Source organism: Myotis davidii, unplaced genomic scaffold (assembly GCF_000327345.1).
Source record: "Myotis davidii unplaced genomic scaffold, ASM32734v1 scaffold337, whole genome shotgun sequence".
Taxonomy (NCBI): domain Eukaryota; kingdom Metazoa; phylum Chordata; class Mammalia; order Chiroptera; family Vespertilionidae; genus Myotis; species Myotis davidii.
In genome coordinates, this window is record NW_006288250.1 from 1795435 (window position 1) to 1807549 (window position 12115).

Consider the following 12115-nt stretch of genomic DNA (forward strand, 5'->3'; position numbering starts at 1 on the left):
GGGAAAGAGCGATTTGATAGAAAATTGAGAACAGATAACATCCTCCCACACTGCCTCGGAAAGGAGGATTTTCTGGACTAAACCTCTTATCCTGAAACTGGAATTAAATTAGATTTTTACTTAGCAGGTTCAGAATAGATTTCCTCCCCTTGCTGGCTGAGTTCTGATTCTTAAGATTCCTTCCCCTTACCCCCACCCCGCCAACAACCCCTGTGCACACTGCCTCCCTGGAGCCTGGCCCAGGGGAGCTATATTCTGACCCTCAGTCCTTGGCCAGTGAAGAGAGCTTGAGTTATATGGGGTGGTGTAGGGGTGGACTGTTTCACCTGCTCTACCAGTGATGGGCCCAAATCTGACTTGTTTCCCTCCCTCATTGCTGGTTCCCATCTTCTGCCTTGTAAGACGGATAAGACTTTCCCACAGGCATTTTCTGGATGGAATCTCCCACCGCCCCTACTGCTCATGGCTTTATCTGACTTTCATGCTAGTACTCTTCCAACTTCCCTCCCTCTGCTCCCACAGCCCTTGGGGCATAAGCTGACCTTGAGGCATAAGCAGGGCCCTAGGCCCCTCTGAGACCATAATGACCTTTCCCCTCAGGAGTGTCTGGGTGTCCCCATAAAAGGAATGGGGTGGTGTCTCATTCTCTTGTCCTGGTGGGGAATCCATTCAGGTCTCGGCTATCCCCCTTTGTGTCCTTGTTCTTGGCAGGAAACTCCCTTTCCTTTCCCTTCACTGCCTCTTCACCACCCCTCCCTCACAAAATCCCTCCTTGGTTTTCCTTGCGGACATAGAAGAGCACCAGCCCCTGGCTTTTGCTTATGTAATTTTAACCTCTTTATATAACTGAACTCAGAACCCTTGCCTTTGCCGGTCTGGTTATGCCTTCTTTATATCTCGTGCTGGCTGATCTGGCTGCAGTGACCCTGGTGGTGTGGCTGGAGGGAGAGAGGTACCATATTCCGTAAGGTTTGACATAGGACCTTTGACGAGCGGGACTGTCTTTTGTGCGGGGATCATTTTATCCATTTCACATACACCCTGTTTTTTAAGAAACTAAGGCAAATTCCATTTTAACAACTATCTATTGAACTCCTACTACATGCAGAGCTAAGCCCCTGGCCAGACATGAGAGTGGAGGGGGAAGCACAGAGATGAATCCTACATAGTATCTGTCTCTAAGGAGTTTCTGATCTATTAGGGAAAATGAATGATGATCATAATTAATTAGCACGAGTAGAATCAGAGAAGAGCCGTAGGAAAGACACCTAATTAAATATCAATGAAAGAGCAAAGGAAGAGGTGCAGAAAGAATCAAGGACTTGTTTGTGGAGGAGGTGGCTTGGGCTGGGGCTGAAGGGTGCACATGACTCTGACAGGCGGATAGGCTATGAGTTTGTCCGCTTGGCCTATAGGTATAACCAGGTCTGATGAGCAGCCTGGGAAACGAGTGGAAATGGGTTGATCAGGAAAGAGTCTCCGCCAGCCTGGCCTGTTCCTCACCTATCTCCCATAGAACCTGAATGTCCTTCCCGGGAGAGAGGAACCACGGTGTGCAGAGTTGCATGGACCTTAACAATTCAGCTGGCTGGCGTGGCTCAGTCAACCTATGAACCAGGTTATGGTTCGATTCCTGGTCAGGGCACATGCCCGGGTTGTGGGCTCGATCCCTAGTAGGGTATGTGCCGGAGGCAGCCAATCAATGATTCTTTCTCATCATTGATGTTTCTCTCTCTCCCTCTTCCTTCCTCTCTGAAATCAATAAAAATATATTTCTTTTTAAAAAGAGAAAAGAAGAGAACATCTAACTAACAAGTAATCATGGAAGTTTGGGGTCCATTCAGGATTTTTTAAAACAAACAAAAACCTAAGAGTCCACTCTGAGTGAATTTGGGAGAAGCTAAAGTTTTGAGAAGGTCCAAAGTAGAATGGCCAATGGACCCATTCAGGTGGGTAGGCAGAGCAGAGAAAGGAAATGTCAATCTCCCCAGTTTTAACTTGTTGACATTTTTCTCTTCAGTACTGTCTTTGGAGCTGCCTGGGCAGAATAGGCAGGGGTCAGTCTTTCCAAAGAGGCTCAGGCAGCAGAAGCTACCTGTGGTTCCCATCATTTCAGCGTGCTGCTCGGCCACCCCCACGCCTAAGGGTCACAGGGCAAGGAAGGCGCTTGGTTCTGTGTTTCTTATAAGATGGTGGTGATTGCTTTGTGGGTCTATATGGCAAGGTTGGCCTGGCCTTTTCTTTCTGAAATTGAAGGTCCTGGGTAAATGTCACAAGTCCCAGATCCAAGTCCTGGTTCCACCTCTAATGCTACTGCTACGGAGGACGGCTGGATCCATTTCCTGTTTCATAAGATCAGGACAGCAGTACTTTGCCAGGGCTGTGAATATCAAATAAGAGGAAGTTTATGAAAGCTTCTTATTAATAATAAAATACTAGGCAAATGAATGTTTGTGTTTATAGGAAATCTTAGTATCTTTCTGTCCTTTCTCTTCTACCAACTTCAGACATTCAAGATCATTAATTCATTCATTGGCCCAGTGACCTTGGCCTGCTCCAGGGTCAGTTTCTTCCCTCTTAAGCCTCTTTTTTCGTAGAAGGCCTGGGTTGGAGGAAAGAACCAGGGACTGGGGAAATGAGGCTGAAGCTTGTGTTTGGAGCACTCGGCTTCGTCCCCAGGGACCCAGTGCCCATGAGGATGAAGCCCAGTGCTGTGAGAACTTTCTCGGCAAGGCCAGCCAACCAGGATCCCAGCTGTGTGTCTCTTCCATCAGCCCAAGGAACCAAAGGATGAGCTTGTTAAGTGCTCTTCCTGGTATTGCAGCTCCTGTGAGTCCGTCTCTACTTAGTGGCCTGTAGCTAGAAGACTTGCATTTGGTTAACCGGACCATCTTTTCTGCCTCTCAGTTAACTTCCTCTCGGCCCCAAAGGAAGAAGCCCCTATTCTGCCTCCCTGATCATCCCCAGCTCTCCCTCCCTGGGCCAGAATTAATGAGCCATCTGGTTACTCGGTGTGGAAACCACCACACTGACCTCTCCAGAATGAATTACTCTGGATTCGAAACTGCGGATCAGCCTGGCTAAAGTGAAAGTGAGATGGGGTCAGGGAAAGTGGGATGGAACAGGCTGCAGAAGGCTCCTGGGAGAAGGTGGATTTGACCTTGGCAATGCCAAGGGGAGGCCTGGGAGCCCAGCATGCCAGGCACCATTCCAAATGCTTTATTCACAGATATCTACTGAGTCACATCTCCCAACAGCAATCTCTGTTTTGTGGATGATAAAACTCAAAGGTTACAAAGATTACAAAGTGACTGTCACTATGGTACTCAGCACAACTCCAGGACACCATTCACAGAGATTATTGACTCATGAGCAACCCTGGAGCTGTGTAAGGCAGCTCACCCTGACAGAGCATAAGTAATGGGCCCAAGAATCCCATGTTGCAGAGATTAGCATTGTCTTGGGTGGAAAGGATTGTAAAACTATATGGGATGCCACGTGTATGGTAAACATAGGTTAATTCAATGTCAGCTTCTAAAGCTGGCAGCTCTTTTTGAGGTTCTGTGGTGAGTGGCCATGAGGTTTCTTCCTGAACAGGGAGCTGTCCTCTGCTTCGATGGTTGTGGCACCTTCCCAGACAGGCCGCTCTTTGGATCTGCTTTGAAAGGTTAGAGGAAGGGAGCAGCTGAACAGGCCAAATTCCTATCCCTCCAAAAGGTTCCAGCCTTAGTGCTCCAGTAGAAAAGCTCTCTGTGCCTCGGAGAGTCATCTCATTGTCACACCCCCTGCCTGTCCTTCCCCTTTTCATACTGGCAGCCATTCGGTAAACATTTGTGGCACCTGGAGGAGGGAAGGAGCACTGCAGGCTGCAAGGGACTTTCCCAGCCAGAATGCCCGCCCTCTGTGCGCTCTCTCCTCATCCCAGGGGAGGCCTCCGCCTGCCTGCACACCTCCTCACACCTGGTTGTGTACCCCAGTGGCTCAGGGCAGACATGGCCCAGCTAGGAGAGGAGCAATGCCACAGAAAGGCGCCCAAAAAGAGAAACCCTGTGCACCGGCCTCCCTCCCCTCCCTCTCCTTCCTCCCTCCTGCTCCCCCTGCCTCACCCTTGCACACAGATTGGCATCCCAGCTCCATGGTGCACAGAGGCCTCTGGAAGGTTGCAGCCCAGGGCTGCCTGAGAAGGCCTGTAAGAAGGAGGGCCAGACTCGCCCTTCCTCCTCCTCTTTGGCCTGTTGAACAATTACTGAGGGACAAACGACACAGAGCTCCCCTTTTCGAACAAAGTGCACCAGCTTGTGTAGCCCACTCAAAATTGGAGTCCAAGTGATGCTTCAAACTAGAGATGTGCTTCCTTGCTGCATTCTCTCTTTGTAGCCTTTTTACTAGAAATGAGATGAGGCCGAGTGGCGGGGTTGGTCAAGGACAATTCACAGAACGCAGAAGGACAGCAGGTGCACTGCAAGCTGCGTCCCGTGCTCTGAGTCACGGAGTTGCTGCCACTTTGAACCTTGAACACCTTCCAGACCCATTGTGCCCAGACCCCAAGGTCAAGTTCTGTGATTGACAGGTGTTCCCTCAGAGCCTTAGGACCGTGGCTCTCAGACCCTGCTGCTCCCTGCCCACCCACCTTGGCTCCCCAGGAACTTTCTGGAGAGCGCCGTTGGGTTCCTTCCTGACTTTGGTGGCAAAAGATGATGCTTAGCCCCTCCCTGAACTCCTTTCCCCACTTGTACCAGGGTGACATGAGCCCAGGTTGCCTGAGAACGGTTTCGTGTCCAGAGGGTGAATGACGTATTTTAGAGGGCAGGGTCTGCCCACACTGTGGTGGCCTGTGGTGGGGACCAGCAGCTTCTTGGCAGCCTGTGAAATCGATAAATTCGGATGCAGCTGCTGGCGACCACGGCATCTGGTGTTTCTGGTCCTTATGTCTCTATCACGCTACATGTGAGAACAGAGAGGGTGTCATTAGTGAGAGGTCTTTTTAAAGTGTTTTCTTGTCAGATTTCAAAACGTGAAATGGAGTTTCATTTAGAGACTATATTTTGAGAAAGTAAACTATCCGCAGAAATATCTAAAATTATTAACCATCATTTCAGTGTACTCCTGTCAGAAGGAAGAAAATTGGCTCAGCAGCTTCCTCTTGGAGGTCAGCCATTGTGCGTTTCCCTCCTTCCCCTAGATAGGCCACTGTGCAGATGAACCTCCAGGTACCCGTGCAGACAACCCTGCAATCAAGGCCAGGGCGCCACCTGCACTGTGTGGTCCTGCCCAGCACATGACACCTCTCCCGTGGCCCCTCTCCCCTCTTGATAAGAGCTGTCAGAACAAAGGCTCCCTTTCTCTGGATGACTATCATCGTGGAGACGCTTGATCAAATATTAATACACCGAGGTTAATAATAAGACTCTCTTCCCTCCCCGTGCGGTGCAGTGAGTGAGCCATGCTAATAGCCTCCTCCATCTTTGGGACATTCCTGTGGGCTGTCGGCTCCGTTCCCAAGGGCAGGCTCTGGCTCCAGGCCTTGGCTGTGCTCACGGCTCCTGGGAGCAGCCAGCACCCACTCCCCTCACCCCCTGCAATGGGCCCCGTGCATGCTGCTTGGCCAAAGAGGTGGTGTTTTCAGAGCATCTGTAGCAATTGTTCATTTTCCCTTTTAATCGTGTCACTGAGAGAGAATGACAGGGAGGCTTGGTAGCAGCCAAATCTCTGGGAGAATTTTGCCTCCAAACTCTTTGGCCTTCAGACTCTGGAAACTAGATCAACCAAAGAATCTCATTGTACAGTCTAATGAGAAGGAAGCAGATAAAATAATCACATGTGCTTATAGCCCTACAGACATGTGCATAATGACAAGTCATGATAACGCAATGAACGTTTACTGAGAACTGTGAGTTTATAACATAACCTATAGCTGATAAGTCATCCAAGGATGAGTAGGGGCTTGTTTGAACTTGAGGGGAATAGTGGGTGGAGATAGGAGGGGCAGGCAGGAGCCACAGTGCAGGGGCCCTTATAGGCTATGGCTGTCTTCAGGGTCCGGGCAGGAAGTAGCAGGAAATTCAAAAGGAGTGGCTGACCCGACTGGCGTGGCTCAGCGGTTGAGCGTCAATCACGGTTCAATTTCCAGCCTGGCCACAACCTTTGCGGCAGGGGTTTAGGATCTGAAGGAGGGGCCGGTGCACAAATGAAAATACTATACAAGAAATATGAATTTAGAAGGCATGGAGGGCCAGGTGGAGACCTCTCTCTTGGAGAGGCACACTGGAACCTGGCCTTATCTGCTTTTCATTCAATTTTAGACACACATCTTGCCCTCAGTAAAGCACGGCAAACAGGTAGCAGACAGACCGTCTCTGTGGTCAGTAAAGATCAGTAAAGATCAGTAAAGATCAGTAAGGTTCAGTAAACATTTACTTTGAGGCTCTTAGGTCAGGAAATTGCTTCGAGTTAGCGTTCCCTCAACAGAACAATGGTGCTTGGGAGTTAGCCCTGCTAACTCCCAAGGTCCATCAGCCTTCCGCGTTCCTTGGTGCACTCTCATGATAGTATGGGCAATGGGTGGCTTCCCGCACAGTCAGGGTACATGCCCGGGTTGTGGGCTCGATCCCCCTTGTGGAGTGTGCAGGAGAATCAGTGATTCTCTCTCATCATTGATGTTTCTATCTCTCTCCCTCTCTGAAATCAATCATATATATATATATATTCAAAAAGGAGTGGCTGAGGAATTTAAAGTGGGGGTCATCTGCAAAGGAATGGCAGGGCTGCAGGATCACAGGGCGGGAGCAATTAGCAGGGAGAGCTCTGGACTCTCAGAACTGGAGCCCTGGCCTTCAGGGGAGCTTGGAGGAATGGAGCTGCTCGAAGCCCATCAACCTGCTTTCACAGGGATCGACATGGTTACATTAGGGCAGTGGTTCTCAACCTTGGCTGCGCATTAGAATCACCTGGGAATCTTTTTAAAATCCTGATTTCTGGGCTCATCCTCCGGAAATTCTGTTTCTTTGTTACTAATGTTGTGGCCCCACCCCATAACAAAGAAACAGAATTTCCGGAGGATGAGGCCCAGAAATCAGGATTTTAAAAAGATTCCCAGGTGATTCTAATGTGCAGCCAATGTTGAGCACCACTGCATTAGGGGTTTTAAAGGTCACTCTGACCTCAGTGGGAAGACAGGTTGTGGGGAGGAGGCACAGTGGTCCAGGAGGAAGGTGGCAGTGTGAGCCAGCTTGGTGGCCGTGTGGAAGAGAAAATGGTCCGTTCCAGCAAAGTGCTTCTCCTGTCCTCCTGCTGCTGTCATGGGCTTCCCCTCACTCAGTGCCCTTGGCTCCTCGGGCTTCTGTCTCCTCACTGGAAAGTGAGAGGCTGGAACCAGATGATGCTCAGGCCTTCCCAACTCTGGCGGCCTGTGGGGAAGTCGCCTGCGGAGCAGCACTGACCTGCTGACCGCATGCCTCTTCACCCTGAACTGTGGAGCTCTGCTTCCTGGCCTGGGAATGCGAATCGATCCTTTCTAGCAAATCAGTGGGTTCTCCAGAAATTCTCTCTATTCACTAAAAGCTGGGCTGAGGCTGAGGCTGAATCCTGGGCATCTCGACCTCTGTGCCCCGCAGTCCCAGCGAGCGCAGTGTTTCCATGCAGTCGCCACCTGCGCGCCCAATAACAGTGCTCGGTGTTTGCTCAGCTGCTCCGTGTTCTCGGTGCCTGTTACCCAGATGATCTGGCTGACCCTCAGGCGCTCTGAAGGAGGCCGCGGGAACTGTTACTGTGCCCTTTCATCAATAAGGGAGGTCACACAGCGGGAAGTGGCAGGACAGGACGAAAATCACAGGGTTTTAAAGTCATCACAGTGCATACCGGGCCTCTTGGATGACCTTCAGACCTGCATTCTCCCCTCCTCGGTGCCTTACCTGAGACCCTGGTTCCCATTTCTCCTCCCACCACCAGCTTTTTGAGCCTCTTTGATCAAAACCCTGAACTCATTTTTAATTCTGTCTTACAGTCTCTGAATTCTGTCACCTGCTGGGCCAGTTGACCTGTGTTCTGTGTTATTGTTCAAATCAGCTCCTGTCATTTCATTTCCACAGTTCATTTGTCAGTGGGCCTTGTCACCTCACAAGAGACTTCTGCAGCCACCTGAGAGCTGGTTTCCCTGGCTCCGGCCTCTCCCCTGTCCGATCCCATTTACACAGGGCAGTTAGAATCATCGTCCAATAACTTTTTTTAAAATATGTTTTTACTGATTTTATAAAGAGAGGAAAGGAGAGGAATAGAAAGATGGAAACATCGATGAGAGAGAAACATCAGTGAAAGAGAAACATCGATCAGCTGCCTCCTACACACCCGCAACTGAGGATTGAGCCGGCAACCTGAGCATGTGCCCTGACTGGAAACTGAACCATTAACTCCTGGTTCATTGGTCGATGCTCAACCATGCTGGCTGGGCTCCACCCAATATATCTTGAAGATTGTTTTATATTAATAGATAAATAGCCTCCTCATTCTTTTCTATAGCTATATAGTATTCCATTGCACGGACATATAATTTGTTTGTTTTTATAAGAGGAGGGGAGAGAGGGAGAGAGAAACATTGATGTGAGAAAGAAACATCAATCAGTTGCCTCCCACTTGTGCCCTGACCAGTAATTGAACCTGAAACCTTTCAGTGTATAGGATGATGCTCCAACCAACTGAGCAACAATGGCCAGGGGTGGACATACAATTTTAAGTTAACCAGCCCCCTTTGGTGGACATTTAGGTTGTTTTCAATCTTGTTCTATTTCAAAAAATGCAGTGAATATCCTCGTTACATATGTAGGTTATTTCCCAAATGTATAAGTTTATCTCTAGGATAAATTCCTAGAAGTGGAATTACTGGGTTCAAAACTATGTGCATGTGTAATTCTGATCAGTCTTGCCAAACTGCCTTTTCTGCCCTCTCCAGCAGCATATGAATACTTCCCACCCACCCCCCTCCTTGCCAAACTGGTATTTTTTCAGACCTTTTGATCTTTGCCCATCTGATAAGTGAAACATGGTATCTTGGTAAACTTTCACTTTACTTTTTGACTTTTAGTATGAAAAATTTCAAACATACAAAAAAAATAGAACACTAGTCAGTTTGGCTCCGTGGATAGAGTGTCGGCCTGTGGACCAAAGGGTCCCAAGTTCAATTCAGGTCAAGGGCACATGCCTTGGTTGCAGGCTCCTCCCCAGCCCAGGCCCTGGTCGGGTCTCATACAAGAGACAACCAATCAATGTTTCTCTCACATCAATGTTTCTCTCTGTCTTTCCCTCTCTCTCCCACTCTCCTTAAAAATCAATGGGAAAAATATCCTCAGGTGAGGATTAACAACAACAACAAAAAGAGATAAAAGTAGAATGAATTATTACCTAGATTTAACAACTGGTAATATTTTTCCATATTTGCTATTCACTTGGGGGATTGAAGTATTTTTAAAGTAAATTGAAGATCATCATGACATTTTACCACTAATAGTCTCGTGTGTATCTCTGAAAAACAAGAACATTTTTCAACTAACCAAAACACCATTATTATACCTAATAAAATTAACAATAATTCCCCAAGGTAATCTAATACCCACTTAATATTCAAATTTTCCCAGTTATCTCAAAATGTCTTTTATGATTTATTTGTTCAAACTAGTTAAGGACCATGTATTAGACTTGTGTGTGTGTATATATTATATATACTTTTAATTTGCACATCTATTATGAGTAGTTTGGATAACTTTCTACACAATTAAGAGACTTTTGTGGTTTTTCTCTATTAATTCTTTGTTCACATCCCTATGTACATTTTGCTATTGGATTATTAGTCTTTTCCCTTGTTAATTTGTAGGTGCTCTTTACATATTAGGTCATTAGCCCTTTGTGATATCTTTCCTCATTTGTTTGATTTGTTTGACGTCTTTCCTCCTTTGCTTGATTTTGCTATGGTGTTGTTATCCCACACTAAAATGTTTTTAACATAGTTGAATTGTAGGTCTTTTACTTTTTGGCTTTTGGATTTTGTGTCATATTCCCTAAACAAAGGTTATTTTAAAAAACAACAACAAAAAACATTAAGAATGGTAGTTTATGGTTTCATTTTATACATTTAAATTTTTTACCCAAATAAAATGTATCCTGAAGTATGAGGTATAAATTTAATTTTTCCGCCCGAACCGGTTTGGCTCAGTGGATAGAGCGTCGGCCTGCGGACTGAAGGGTCCCAGGTTCAATTCTGGTCAAGGGCATGCACCTTGGTTGCGGGCACATCCTCAGTAGGGAGTGTGCAGGAGGCAGCTGATCAATGTTTCTCTATCATCGATGTTTCTGACTCTCTATCCCTCTCTCCTCCTCTCTGTAAAACATCAATAAAATATATATTTTTTAAAAAATTTAATTTTTCTTGGATGGCTATCTAGTTTTGCCAACACCCTTTGCCCGGTGACCTGTCTTTCTCCTTCTTATTTGAAATGCCACCTTTATCAGATAGGAACTACATATGTGTACTTGGGAGTATTTCTATGTGTCTATATCTATTCATTTACTAGCACTACAGTTTTATTATTATAACTTTATTCTGTGATTTAATATTTGATAGAAAAGATACCTGAGAAAATTGTTCACCCTTTATTACCTTTCTTTTTTTAAAAATTTTTGTAGCTATTTTTAGTTGCTTTTCCCAATGAATTTTCTTAGTTTCTCTAGTTGGCCTAAATTTAAGTTACATAATTTAAATAGATTTAAAATAATATTAAGCATATAGGTTAAGTGAGGGTAAACTGATATTTTGGTGATATTGGGTTTTCCTATTTGAGAACTGGGCATGCTTTTCTACTTATTCAAACCTTTTGTGTGCCTCAGAATCCTTTTTTAAAAAATTTATTTATTGTTGACAATATTATAGATGTTCCCCATTTTCCTCCCCTTTGTACCCCCTCCACCCAGGCCCCGGCCTCCCCCATTCTGTGGTCTGTGTCCATGAGCTATGCATATATGCATATATGTTCTTTGGTTAATTTCGTCCCATCCCTTCTACCCCCTTCCTTCTGAGATCTGTCATTCTGCACACTTCTTTTTAAGTTTAAGCTGAAACACTTTGTTTACTATCATTGGGAAGCCCTACAAATTAATATTTCAGGAAATAATCCTGCCACATCTTCAGTGGTTCCTTTTGCCTCTAGAATGAAATCTAAACTACTTAGCCTTTTATTCAAGGCTTTCCACATCTAGTTTAAAGCCACATCTAGTTTTCGACATGCTTTCTTCTTACCTGTAGCTACTCAGTAGTCCCCTCGAGTGAGCGCTGTCCTTTTCTGCCTCTGTGGGCGCATCCCGCCTCCCTGCTCCCCTCCTCCTCTGCCTGTCCAAAGTGGTTCTCTTCCTGAGCTCCTCCCCACGCCCCTTGATGACTCCAATTAGAAATGACCTCTTTCCTCTTTGACCCCAACCATTTATTGTCTGTGCCATTTATCTGGTAGCTAATCCAATATTACCTGGTGGCAGCTTCTGTGTTATTAAAATGAACTGCCCTTTATCTCTTGTGTGGTTGCAAAATTAACTTTTGTGGATTTGTGTCTTATTTCCTCAGCTAGCCTGTGAGGCCCTTGAGGGAGTAAGCCTGCCTCATGCTCCCTGCAGCATTTAGGATGGGCCTGCGTGTAGTAATAGTAATAGTAATAGTAATTAATAGTAATAGTAGTAGTGCTGACGATGATAGTTAACGTGACAGCAAGCTTTCTGTGGGCCAGGTACTGTTTTAAGCACTTTCCATGTATGAACTCACATATTAGTGGATAAATATTTGAGTTTTGGTCTCAGACTAAACCTTTTTATTTTTTAATATATTTTTATTGATTGCAGAGAGGAAGGGAGAGGGAGAGAGAGAGATAGAAACATCAGTGATGAGAGAGAATCATTGATTGGCTGTCTCCTGCACTCCCCCTACTGGGGAGCAAGCCCACAATCTGGGCATGTGCCCTGACTGGGAATCAAACTGTGATCTCCTGGTTCATAGGTCGATGCTCAACCACTGAGCCATGCTGGCTGGTCAAAATACTACTAATTCTGTGATAATAACTCCTGTCTACTTGTTTGTCAAGAATTA

General features: G+C 46.3%; 1 protein-coding gene across 1 annotated transcript in view; it reads left to right on the forward strand.

The window, feature by feature from the left end:
• Nucleotides 1-12115, forward strand: part of SPTB (spectrin beta, erythrocytic) — a 112676-nt gene that overhangs the window by 51128 nt on the left and 49433 nt on the right. The window lies entirely within an intron of this gene.